At 46.8% G+C, this 11328-nt stretch overlaps 1 long non-coding RNA gene and 1 other non-coding gene across 2 annotated transcripts; one reads left to right on the top strand and one right to left on the bottom strand.

The window, feature by feature from the left end:
- Nucleotides 1–576: 576 nt before the first annotated feature.
- On the bottom strand, nt 577–649 carry Trnav-uac. The gene has a single exon. It is a non-coding gene; the product is annotated as a tRNA-Val (tRNA).
- Nucleotides 650–1260: 611 nt separating this feature from the next.
- Nucleotides 1261–8479, top strand: LOC121838002. Its single transcript, XR_006078388.1, has 4 exons — nt 1261–1461; nt 2177–2370; nt 3861–4719; nt 7933–8479. It is a non-coding gene; the product is annotated as an uncharacterized LOC121838002 (long non-coding RNA).
- Nucleotides 8480–11328: the final 2849 nt, after the last annotated feature.

Here is an 11328-nt window from a genome sequence, read left to right as displayed (position 1 = left end):
TCAATAAATGACTGCACATACATGCTCATTTATTCCATTTTGCATTCTGGCACTGACAATATGGATATCTGACGAGGCATTTCGGTATTCTTTGGTAAAATTCAAGCGTCAAGGAAAATGGTTGGTGCTTGTTTCCTGCCATTTATAAAAGCCGAAAGAAAACATTGAAAAATACTCCCAGAAATTGTTCCAAATAAATGTGAAAAAAAAAAAATGATTTGCATAAATTCAGCATCCAATCTTCTCTCTTTTCATAAACTTATATTTTTTCTCTTCTGAGAGGAAGGCTTACAGAGTAATGCTATGGGCTATGTATCAGAAAGGAGGACATCTCACTCTATACCCCACTGTGTCTGTCCCAGAAGGAAGCAGAGATAGGTACTGTATTTTTTTTTCGATTAGCGGGTTCGGTCAAAGTACTGCACTGAAGGCCTCGTGCGAAAAGGACGTGAAAGAAAAAAAAAAAAAAAAAAGGTTTCAATTATTTTGAACTTTAGAATGAACAGCCGCATTTGGATGTTTCTTTTCGACTGCAACTGGTAACTTTTAAAAATTAGCGAGAAAAATAAAACATCATGGTTCCGCCCGGGATCGAACCGGGGACCTTTCGCGTGTAAAGCGAACGTGATAACCACTACACTACGAAACCAGCTGATTTTGGCTGAATATAACCAAGTATTCAACTTAATTCAACACTAAAGACGTTTATGGTACGAGTGAGTTGTACGCTTTGTTGTATAAATTTACCAATCATGTGCACGACAGCAAAGCTAAAGGCACAAATCTTTAATATACATTTGCTGTCCTGATATTTATTTCCAGCGGATTTCAAGAAATTGAACGTTGAACCAACGCCTTCGTGAACTCGTGAACGACGAGCGTTTCGCCGCAGTAAGGTTGCAACGCCTATTGGCTGAGAGAAAAAGCAAAAACAAGCAAAACAACACAAACAGGAAGTGACGAAAATTTTTGTTTTGTTTGTTTTTGCTTCTTCCAATTTTACTTTTTGTTTTTACTTTTCGTTTCTCCAAGTGTTTGTTGGGCGCTTTTCGGAGCGGTCGCGTTGGTTCCATATCAGCGGTTCCAGCGGTAACTTACAAAGGGTAAAAGCTGAGCTAGTTGGTTCTGAGACATCTTGGGTAAAACCAGCTGAACAAAGGAAGGAAAGTGACAAGGAGAAAAGGAGAAACCAGCGGTCGGTTCGCCAATCTTTTCTCCTTGTCACTTTCCTTCCTTTGTTCAGCTGGTTTTACCCAAGATGTTCCAGCGGTCTTTCTTGTATCATACATTGTCGTGTTATGTGCCGCGGTATTGCCGAGTGGAGTTGGTCGTGATATTCAATGCTTGAGAACGGGCGTCGGCAGTGAAGTCCACAGCGCATTCAGCGCATTCATGCAAGCCAGCAACAGGCCCCGTCTCGCCACATGGAGGCCCGTGGGACGCTTGTTCGGAAAGTAAAAGGTGAGTGGAATTTACCTACTGGTGGCGTTCGATCGTCGATTCGACACCGCTGTGGTGGAATTTGATAGCGCTTGGCTACCTCACGTAGCGTCGGGGACAAAGAAGAAGATAATAGAGATAATCAACGGGAGTGGCATGTGGCTCCCAAGTGCCGCCTGCGCCGCATTTGCATGTTGGGAATGTCAGCTTTTGACGAGCTCGTGCAGTCACAAAAGCGTTCTGTCGAAAGACGGGATTTACAAACAGATCAGGCTTCGCGAATGGCCCTCACGGCGCGTCGAATTTGTGGCGGGTACGTATGTTGCTGTTCGTCCTGGTAGGCCTGCGATGGTGTTTTCTGCACAAATACTGTATTCTGCCTCGTGGTACATTCACACCTGCCGCAGAACTGCTAAGCGATTGTTAAAGTGACAACAAATAAGTGCCTCTCTGTTCTACTTCTCCTTTGGTATTCAACTGGTTGTATTTTCTACTACATTTTGTTCAGAAAGCCACTGCGAGACAGGCATTATTGATGTATACTATCCAAAATAATGCTTGAGCATGAGATGAGGTAACAGAAATACTTAAATATGTGCCTGCTTTTTGTGTTTTTGCACGACAAGGTAACAGAAATACTTCTTTATGTGCCTGCTTTTTATGTTTTTGCAATTCACCGGCTAGACCACTCTTCTCATGGTTATTGTTTTGTTGGGTGCAAAATTTTCCACCCCAGGTGTCCGATGCTTGCGGCTGATGGCTTCTACCTACGTGCATCAAACAGCGGGCCTGCACCTTCGCCGAGACAGCAGTAATACAGTTCTGGGTAACTGCAGCGACTGGGTCACCGATGCCGTTCCACTTCCTGCGTTGCACTCCGCATGGGTCAAAGGGCCAGCGCATGCCTTTTATGCGTTGTCGCCAGCCATAGTGAGTATGGCTTGGAGTCACGTCATGCGAGTGAACTGCTTGTCACCTGAGTGATGTCAGTTGGGGGGGGGGGGGGGGCGCCGCCGCCGTTGGTGCAGTTATGACCGGTGGTCTGCGATCATAGATCACCAAGCACCATTGCACTGTTCCTGGATGAACTAGCCGCTCTTGAGGAAGAACAGGGTGCTTTGGGAAGAGCTATGGTGTCCGCTTTTTCACTAGCTCCAGCTGTCGCCACAGACATTTTGTCGAAAGGAGCAACATCTATGAATGAGTAGACGGCGCTGAATGGCCGCAAGGGGCCTCGCTTCTGACCGAGGGGGTCAAAATAGTCCCGTTTTAACAGAGGTACCTCTTGGGGTATTGTACAACACAGGAAATAAAGGGCCCGAAAGTTTTCTACCTCGACAAGGTGTGGGTTATGGCAGGACCAATGCGGCTTTGTTCCGTGGACACCTTCATGTGTGGTGGCACAAGGCAGTGATTGCTTAACCTTGCTTAAAGGGGTTATGACACGCCAAAAATAAAATATTACATAACTATACTGCTAGGACCCATTGTATGTTCCTATAATCCTGCTAAATGTGTTTTGAAAAAGGCGCAATCATTTCGTGGATAAATCGATTTATATGCGGGCCCCTCAGATCCGGGCGGACCTGGAGGCTGATGACGTAGCCAGCCTCCAGCGTGGTGTCTACTTGCACGCACTCACAGACTTGGCTCTCTTGGCGTATCGAGCCTCAGCTTCCTCGTTTACCTTCCACGTTTCCAGCATCCGGTCTGTGACGATTACGTCTACGGCATCGATCGCCTTGTCGAAGTGTTCAACATTGATCGAAGCAGCGATGAGAGTGATTGCTATCAAGAGATGTTGGAAGCTGTTCATTTTGAATGCGACCCGCTGGCGACGAGCTCCAGCGACAACGAGTTCGCCGTGGTCACAGTCGTCCGGGAATGTCTCGCAGGCGCATGCAGGGTGGAAGGTCAACCGGCCGGGGGGCGAGAGCGAGAATAGCTTTCAGTTTACCGAGCTGTTTGAGCGTCGTACCGCGACGAGAAGAGCTTGGGCGATCATGGGGGTGCCTAGAATGAGAGAGTGTTCATGGTCAGGTGGTTTATGGACACCATGGTGTGACTAAGTTGAGCAGTGTTGCCTGGTCGCCAGATGAAAATTATAAAAATTCGTAAATTGAATATTGCAATTATCAGAGCTCTAAAAATTGCGTAACTTGGTGTATATACTAAGTAGCCTATGAGCATTCCATTTCAAGAATTGTCTATCCGTTTAATTTTCGTGTCATAACCCCTTTAAAGATCAACGACTGGACTGGTCATGGGTGGCGTGCCTGAGAGTGGGACAGTAGACGGCTGTTATATACCAACTTTAGACTTCATTCACCCCTTAACTGACAGGGCACTGGAGGCTACATGCTCGGTGAACCAGCCGATTGTCAGTCTTGCATCACTTATCATGCCCCTTTCTCATACAGATGTGCAGGTCGGACATGAGGCAATAAAAGCTTGGCCCACCAACCACATGGCTCCTACCGCCCTGTCAACGTAGAGGTGAGTTGGTGGGGTCTGCTGAGTGCTTCTGGCGTAGCAGCTCGGCAGTGGTGAGTTACTAGAGCGCAAAATGCAATACCGCACTTTACTCTGAATGCTGCGAGCCATTGGAGCCAATCCAGTGCCGAAGGTGTGTCACGTGGCCTGTCCGTTGGGCGCAACGGCACGTTGAGCACAGTGTCATCTGGCAGCGTCAAAGTGTCAGAGAGCTTTCTGGACAAGCGGCGATAATCAAGAATGAAACGTGCCCTACAGCTAGCTAGCTTCGAGAGTGTTACACATCGCAGTGTCAAACAAAACGGCAATATCAGTCAACAAGACCGAGTACCGCTTTACGACGAGAGTGAGCCCGCCTCGCACCCATCCAAAACAGCGTGAAACTGGCAAAAAATATTCTAACCCTAAAATTAACTTGGGCTGTTCGTACAGAAGGAGCACGCTTCAGAGAAAGAGTCGTGTGGGCATCCTTGTGTTCCGCAAGCCGTGCCTAGCCTTCAAATTTCTTGCGTTTGCTCTGATCAAGCTTTTGTGCACAGTTTTTTCCAGTGTATCGTTTAACAAAAAGTTACAGCTGTTTTGTACTGAGCAGGTTACAGGAACTAATGCCATCTGTAAATATCTCTTACAGCCGTGCTGTTTGAAGTCATCACAGATATAAACTACACGTTGCAGCAACTCTCAATCTCATTCCTGCCCGTCATGTCGAACAGCGTAGCGCTAATTTCAGTTTGAGGTCTGCACTCTTACTACAATGCAGATGGTGACAGCATCAGGCTGCACTCGGTAAGTTAGTTTGAGACCGGTTTTTTGTGCGGCACTCCGCGAGTGCGGTGCACTCTATGAGATGACTCGCATAATGCCAGTGCATTTGAAACGAGCTTGCTATAAGGCCCGCTACTCACGGGATAAGTTACTCATATAGTTTTTGGGCAGCTGATGAGTTATTCCCCCCTCCACAGCAACACGCATTGCTGGTTTTGGGTACGACTTGAAACCGATGAGCAGCTCCGACAACTCTAAGGTGTTTGAAGCGGCAGGAGCAGTTCAGGGACACAATATTTCCACGTGACCTCCCTTGCAGTAGTGGTGATGGTGCGTTTAGTATCAACTCCCTCAGCTCCGAACGGAGTAACTCGACTTGGAGTTCTCGGTGCATTTTAGAACACCTTCAAAAAAATCCCAAAGAAAGCTGCTTTTTTTTTTTTGTGGATGTCATGTCTGTTGGATTTTTCACTAGCCACTGTTGTTAAACTTCCAGAACTCTTATGTGCCGAGAAATTGAGAGAGAGGAGGGGATGAGAGTGCAGGAATGTCAAAACGCAGAGCTCCGATTGGAGCGATTAGTGGGTAGACCTAAAGCTTTGTCTGTACTGCACATGCAGAACGTCGGTGTCCAGCGTTTCGCATTCACATTCGAATGCGTTTGACGAGTGCAGTGGAGGTAAAGGCAGCCTTTGTTTCTGCTGCACTCGTTGAACACGTTCGACTGCAGAACGCGGGCGTCCAGTGTTTGGCTCTTGCATTGAAACGTCCTCGACAAGTGCAGTGGAGACAAAGGCACCTAGCCTTAGGTGTACCCACCAATCCCTCTAACCAGAGCTCGGGTGTCCTGACGTCCTTGCGTGCTCTCTTCCACTCTTCTCCCTCATTTTCTTGGCACATGCATCATGGGCAGATTTTAAGGATGGGGGACTAAAGCCCCCAAGGTTAACTTTTTTCAGTGAAAAATCTACTTATGCCAGCTTTTGTTAGGAAGAAATGATTAGTGGCTTCCATCCATACTCGAGAACCGAACTAAACGCAATAGACTACTTCCATAAATTCCTGCATGCAACACGGCGCGCGTTGCACTCTGGGAACTAGTTAGCCAGGGAGGAGAGTGGCATGGTTTCGGTTTCGATTGACACGTCGACAAGAGATACACAGAGCGTGGACCATAAACGGCCGTTATCTCATATTTTTTGGTATCGAGAGCGTCATTTGTGGTCTCTAAACTAACCTAAATGGCCAGACCTCGAATCTTTAGCGCGAGCCCGAGAAGTATAGCTTGTCTTAACGCATGCTTGTTGTATTTCTGTACTTGAGCCTTTTTGTTAGCGGTTCGAGGTATGTGGACGAGCCAGTGCTGGGAATCTCGACGCTGCGAAGCTCAGGGATCTTGCTTGTGTACGAATCAACAAGCTGTAGCAACCAATAAGTATGCATACATCGAGCTCGCGCCTTTACATTAGTGTTGCTGATCAAAAGGTTTTTTTTTTTTTTTTTTTTTGTGCATCCATAGACGAAATATTACTTTTTGCAATTACTGTTTTTCTTAATACGCCTGAGTATGCGAAGTAAAACTCTGACGTGCCATTGAAAAGCTCCATTCGAACACACTTCTCATCTCTTATCTGTACTGCCCCGCAGCACTGCACAAAGTGAAGTCCCCACCCGCTTGCCTTCCACTAATATTCAACATCACATATGCGCATAAAGTTATCCTGCAATAATATAGGTACATTCGCACATACAAAAAAAGAAAGCAGAAGTCGAGCACTTGTGTGAACAATGTCGCACCGTTCGCTGGAAGTGCACTAGACAGGCATGAATTCTGCGGTGTGTTGAACGAACGAAATTATTCAAAGCGCATTTGACGGTTGCTAATGGTCATAATATTTGTTATGTGTTTGCTTTCTTTCTGACTGAGTATGCCGAGATAATTTCAGACACACCATTGAGGCACAGATCTTGGGCATCAGTAAAAGCTCGTCTGAAAAGGCTGAGGAGGAGTTGGGGACGCTTGTTAGGGCCTCCGTCGTAGCTAGCCGATCTTAGCATTTGCGAAAACTTAATCTTCTATCAGCATAAAATTTGAGTGTGAGATATGTGATGACATGAGGAAGACATCACAGTAACTTTTGTGCAGTAGTGAGGTTGAATTTATTGTTTCCTTAAAAGTTAATGCGCCAATGCTGGGCTTAACTTTGATACTCCTGTGAGGATGTGGCTTGCTTTTCGCCCAATGAAGTAACAAGAAGCATTCGTTTGGCAAACAAAATACGTGTAGGGCTCAAGGTGACCAAATTTCAGTTGTAGTTCACTGGTACTGGACGGGATTACTGACACTGAGCTCAAAGATGCACTCGTGGGGTGAGGTGACTAAGCCACGTCTTACTACGTGGCTAGTCAACCAAGGAAAGTGCCCCGGTCTTCGTTTTGTATCGCTCGAGAATGAGTGTATTGTACATTCGTAAAAAAAGTCAGATAATCGAAAACATGAGCAGCGTATTCGGTCACGGCGTGATAGCATGAGATGAAGCTGCTCAGTAGAAACCGAAACTAAGTGGCCAACAAGTTCCCAGAGGGCACTGCGTGGTATTTCGCCGCGATGGGGCGCGTCGGTTTGGAAGAAGTCTATTGCAACGCCGCCATTTCTCCCACATCAGCCACTAAGGAAACTACACGGCTACACTTAGTGGTTCCGTCGAGTCGCAGAAGAGTCAGTGGCGCTGACTCTTCTGTGTAGGCTCCCTACGGAAGCCAGAATTGCGTGTTCATCCCCGTAGCGCCGTCTTTCCTGCACGGTATAAGGAGCCGGCGAATGGCAGCACGGTGCGCTCAAAAGTAGGGGAACGTATGCCAGGGTGCGTGCAATGTGTACTTTCGTGCACGGCATTTGAGTCTGCTCCTCACATGGTCGCATCTCGGTGAGTAGCGGTGCGGCGGTACGTGGAAAACAGCCATGCAACTATGGCTCCTGTAAAGAGCCTATACAGGAACTCTACGTGGCGCCATCTCGCAGGGCCATTTTGCAGTAGCTAAATAAAACAACTTGCATGTTTTAATTCGTCGCAGAAGGGTGGCGCTGTTATTGTATTTAGTTTGGTCTTGGTGGACGCCAGCGGTCCTGGTCCAAGAGTGAGTTTTCCAACTGAGCGTTTTCCTTGCATGTTCGGGTCAGATATTGGTTCCTGTTGACCTGATGGACTCCTTTGTTCTCTGCATTCATCATAGGTTACCGTCGTGAATCATGGACCAAGACTGCACTCTTAGGCCCACTCCTTTTTGGTGGATCGGGTCTTGCCATCTTCCCCTTTCGTGGCTTCCTGTCGTAATTAAATAAATTCTCATATTTTTTTCTGACGGTGGTGCGTACCTCTTGCCACACTTGGCAAAAATAGTGTGGTGAATCCATGCCACGGATTACTGTGAAACATGCGAGAAGGTAATTATTGAGAAGATTAAGCTCCGAAAAGTTCGATGGAAAGACAATAGATATACCCCGTTTAATATTTCTGACTACTTTAAGCATGCTATCTCCGGAGTATTTCAGCCTATAATTGCATCTCCTTTTGACCATTCACACGCTCACGGAAAGGCAATCGGCATGGGCTTTCAAATCTGCGTTCTGCAGATTTGAAACATTACCAAGTGTATTTCGGCACAACTAAATGTTCAAACTTAAGGCCATTTTGTTGCCATAATTATAAGTTTCTGCTAAGGTGAATATGTGTTCCTTACATTAATTAAAACGAAAAAAAAAAAAAAAAACTGATTACATTTGTCCTCGGAGTTTTTACAGAAGACCCATCGCTATCACCATCACTATTTTGATTTTTCCAAGATGGCCGTTTTGCTTCGTGAACGTTCCGTGACTTCGGCGATTTACGCGACTTACGAACAGCCCTGCCTAACTGGTACGTTAATTTTGGTGGCTATTTATCGTGTAATATCATGGGTATCTTGTGTTTGTACAGAAAGTAGTATTTCAGGCTAAGATTGTTCTTTGTACAGCGTTAGCTCGGTGGGTCATTTCCTCTGAACTGCTTGCCTTTTGTCCACGTTTCTTTCCCTCCGAAACCCATCACACTTTCTGGTTAATTTTCCTGTTTTCAATACCTGCTATTTTGCTAGCAAATATCCACAAACGTAGGTACCATGCAGCTCTACCTGCACTGTTCTTTTTATGTAGCGCAATTGCAAGAACCGCTTTTGTTTTGAAATTATTTAACTTGCGGCGTTCTATAATATCGTTAGGCAGCCCAGTTATGTTCGCAAAGAACACTTGGCTAAGCGGTGGCGGATAGCACTTATGTTGATGAAATGTTTTGCTTCCGCATATCTGGAAAGCATCGGGCAGCTGTCAACTATCTAGTGAAGAGCCGAAGCAAGACGGTAATGTTGGTGGTACGAAACTGAATAGTACTTTTTGTTAAATATTTATTTATTTGCTTGTCTGCTCGGCAGTGCCGCCTGTACCTGGACAATACCTTGGAAGATAATGCAAATACGGAGACAAAGCTGTACAGTGATTATACTCTGCATCTGCACTCTGAATAACGTGATGTCTCGGTAACCACGCACGCTTTGTTAGAGAGATTCGTTTCGCTACCTGCTAGGCATCACTGAGGTGCTTTAGCTGTGTGCTTTTATTTTAAGCTAATAGAATGTACTGCACCTAAAACAAGCAGTTGTGGGGGAGCGCCGTTTAGTGACACCATTCGATCGTCGTCGGAAAGACTTAGCTAAAGGCTACCGCACGATTCAGTGAAGCTTGTTGACCTATGCTTTGAGCAGCCGCTCTTCTTTGTTAGGCCGTAAACCAGGCAGAACGTAAAATTATTATTGTGAAAACAGCAGTGTTGTGACAAGCACGAAAACTTGTCTATAATACTCTGAACATGCTGGCCGCCCAAGCGACCGACTTGCTGACTGACCGGCTCGGCTTTGTCATTGGCAAAGGCGGAACAAGCAAATGCTAGAGCATGCAGCCAAGTTCGGTGAATTCCGTATTTCTAAAAGGTTGTTTGTCGCCATTTTCTCTTAAAGGGCAACTCCGGCCAAAACTCAAAATGAAATAAATTACTGGTATCGCTGTAGCGACACAAAATACGACCCCAGCCAAAATATTCCGTCCGCGGGACGCCGCATTCTCAACTAATGCCGATAATAAAAATGCGACCCGCCGCGAGCCGCTGCTCCTTAGCGAGCGGGTTGCCGATCGCTAAAGCAACATTGGGCCGTGACGTCAGTATCGTTCTTTTTTTTTTCTCCGGTCCAGGCGTTGCGCGGAGTGCACTTCTCTGAGCCGCTACCACCGCTACTTCGGCTTGTGATTGGCGTGTTTAGCCGTTGCTTTTATCTGTAGCCCGTGTAGCTTCGGTATACCCTTTTGTTTATTTGCTTGCGAGGACTCCAAGACTCGTTTTAGCAAGCATCGGTGCGCCCAAGACTGCCCAGCTGTTCCTCGAAAGATGCCGAGTGCAACTTGTAGCGCTGTGGGATGCTCAAACAACCCGCTGCGCAGCACAAAGGTGCTTTTTCACACGTTTCCAACGGACCGGAAATTGGAGAAGGTGTGGGTGAACGCTGTTCAGCAAGTGGACTTTGGACTTCAACTTTTATGCGCCCGAGGAAAAAAAAAAAAGAATGAAAAAACAGACGCATACAGCCCAGCACACGTGTCCGGGCGCCGCGGCCCACGCCGGAGAGCCTCAAAGCTTTGTGTCTCAGACTGACCCGCCGCGCGAAAGCGAGAGGGCCCCCAGTACTGTACGTCACTAGCAGCGCGGCATAGATTAACGCAGCTCCATCCACGGAGCCCTGATGACAATTTAGGCCTAGCGACGAGTACGGAAGACCGCACACACGGCGATAGCCGCCGAGTACGGCACCGAACGAGTTCACTTGTTTTGCAGTCGCTAGCTTTTGGGTATACAAGCGACGGGTACGGCATAGCGCACACACGGCGGCGGCCGCCGAGTACGGCACCGTACGAGCTCACGGGTTTTCCAGGCGCTAGCTTCTGGGTATACGCACTAACTCTTGCTACATATGCTAGATAACTACCACGTACACAGAATTAAAACAAAATCAGCTTCCTATCTTTAGACGGCTAGCGCAACTGAGGTAGGTGCCGCTCGGCCTGCGTACTCGTTGAACGAGAACGATCCCAACGTCACATTCACATAGCGGCTGATTTCCAGTGTTGTCCGGGCCTCGAGCAGCTAGTTTCGGTTTTGTTGGCCGCGCCCCAAACAAAACTATGGGGCGTCGATATCTTTTAAACTACACACAATAACGAGAAAAAAATTACACCTTGCAATTCAGGGACGCTGACTGCATTAAAAACAGTCATAATCCCAAACTCGAAAGTATGGACCGGAGTTGCCCTTTAACTGGGTGTCTTCTTGAAAGGATTCAAGAAAAGGAGGGTTTCAAAACCGGTGCTTGGGAAAACAGATGCCTCCGCTCAAGCGGTACATAGCAATGTTCTCGGATCTATCGGTTGACAAGCTCCACGGAAGAGCAGCGTTAAAAAAAATGAGACGTTTACAATTCTCTGTAATGTGAAAGTAGAATGCAGCACTTGACGAGGAGGGGAGGGTTTACCTCTCCCTTCCCTCCAAT

This window comes from Ixodes scapularis, unplaced genomic scaffold, assembly GCF_016920785.2.
Source record: "Ixodes scapularis isolate PalLabHiFi unplaced genomic scaffold, ASM1692078v2 PGA_scaffold5__190_contigs__length_132052651, whole genome shotgun sequence".
NCBI lineage: Eukaryota > Metazoa > Arthropoda > Arachnida > Ixodida > Ixodidae > Ixodes > Ixodes scapularis.
This window is presented reverse-complemented; position numbering and strand designations above follow the sequence as displayed.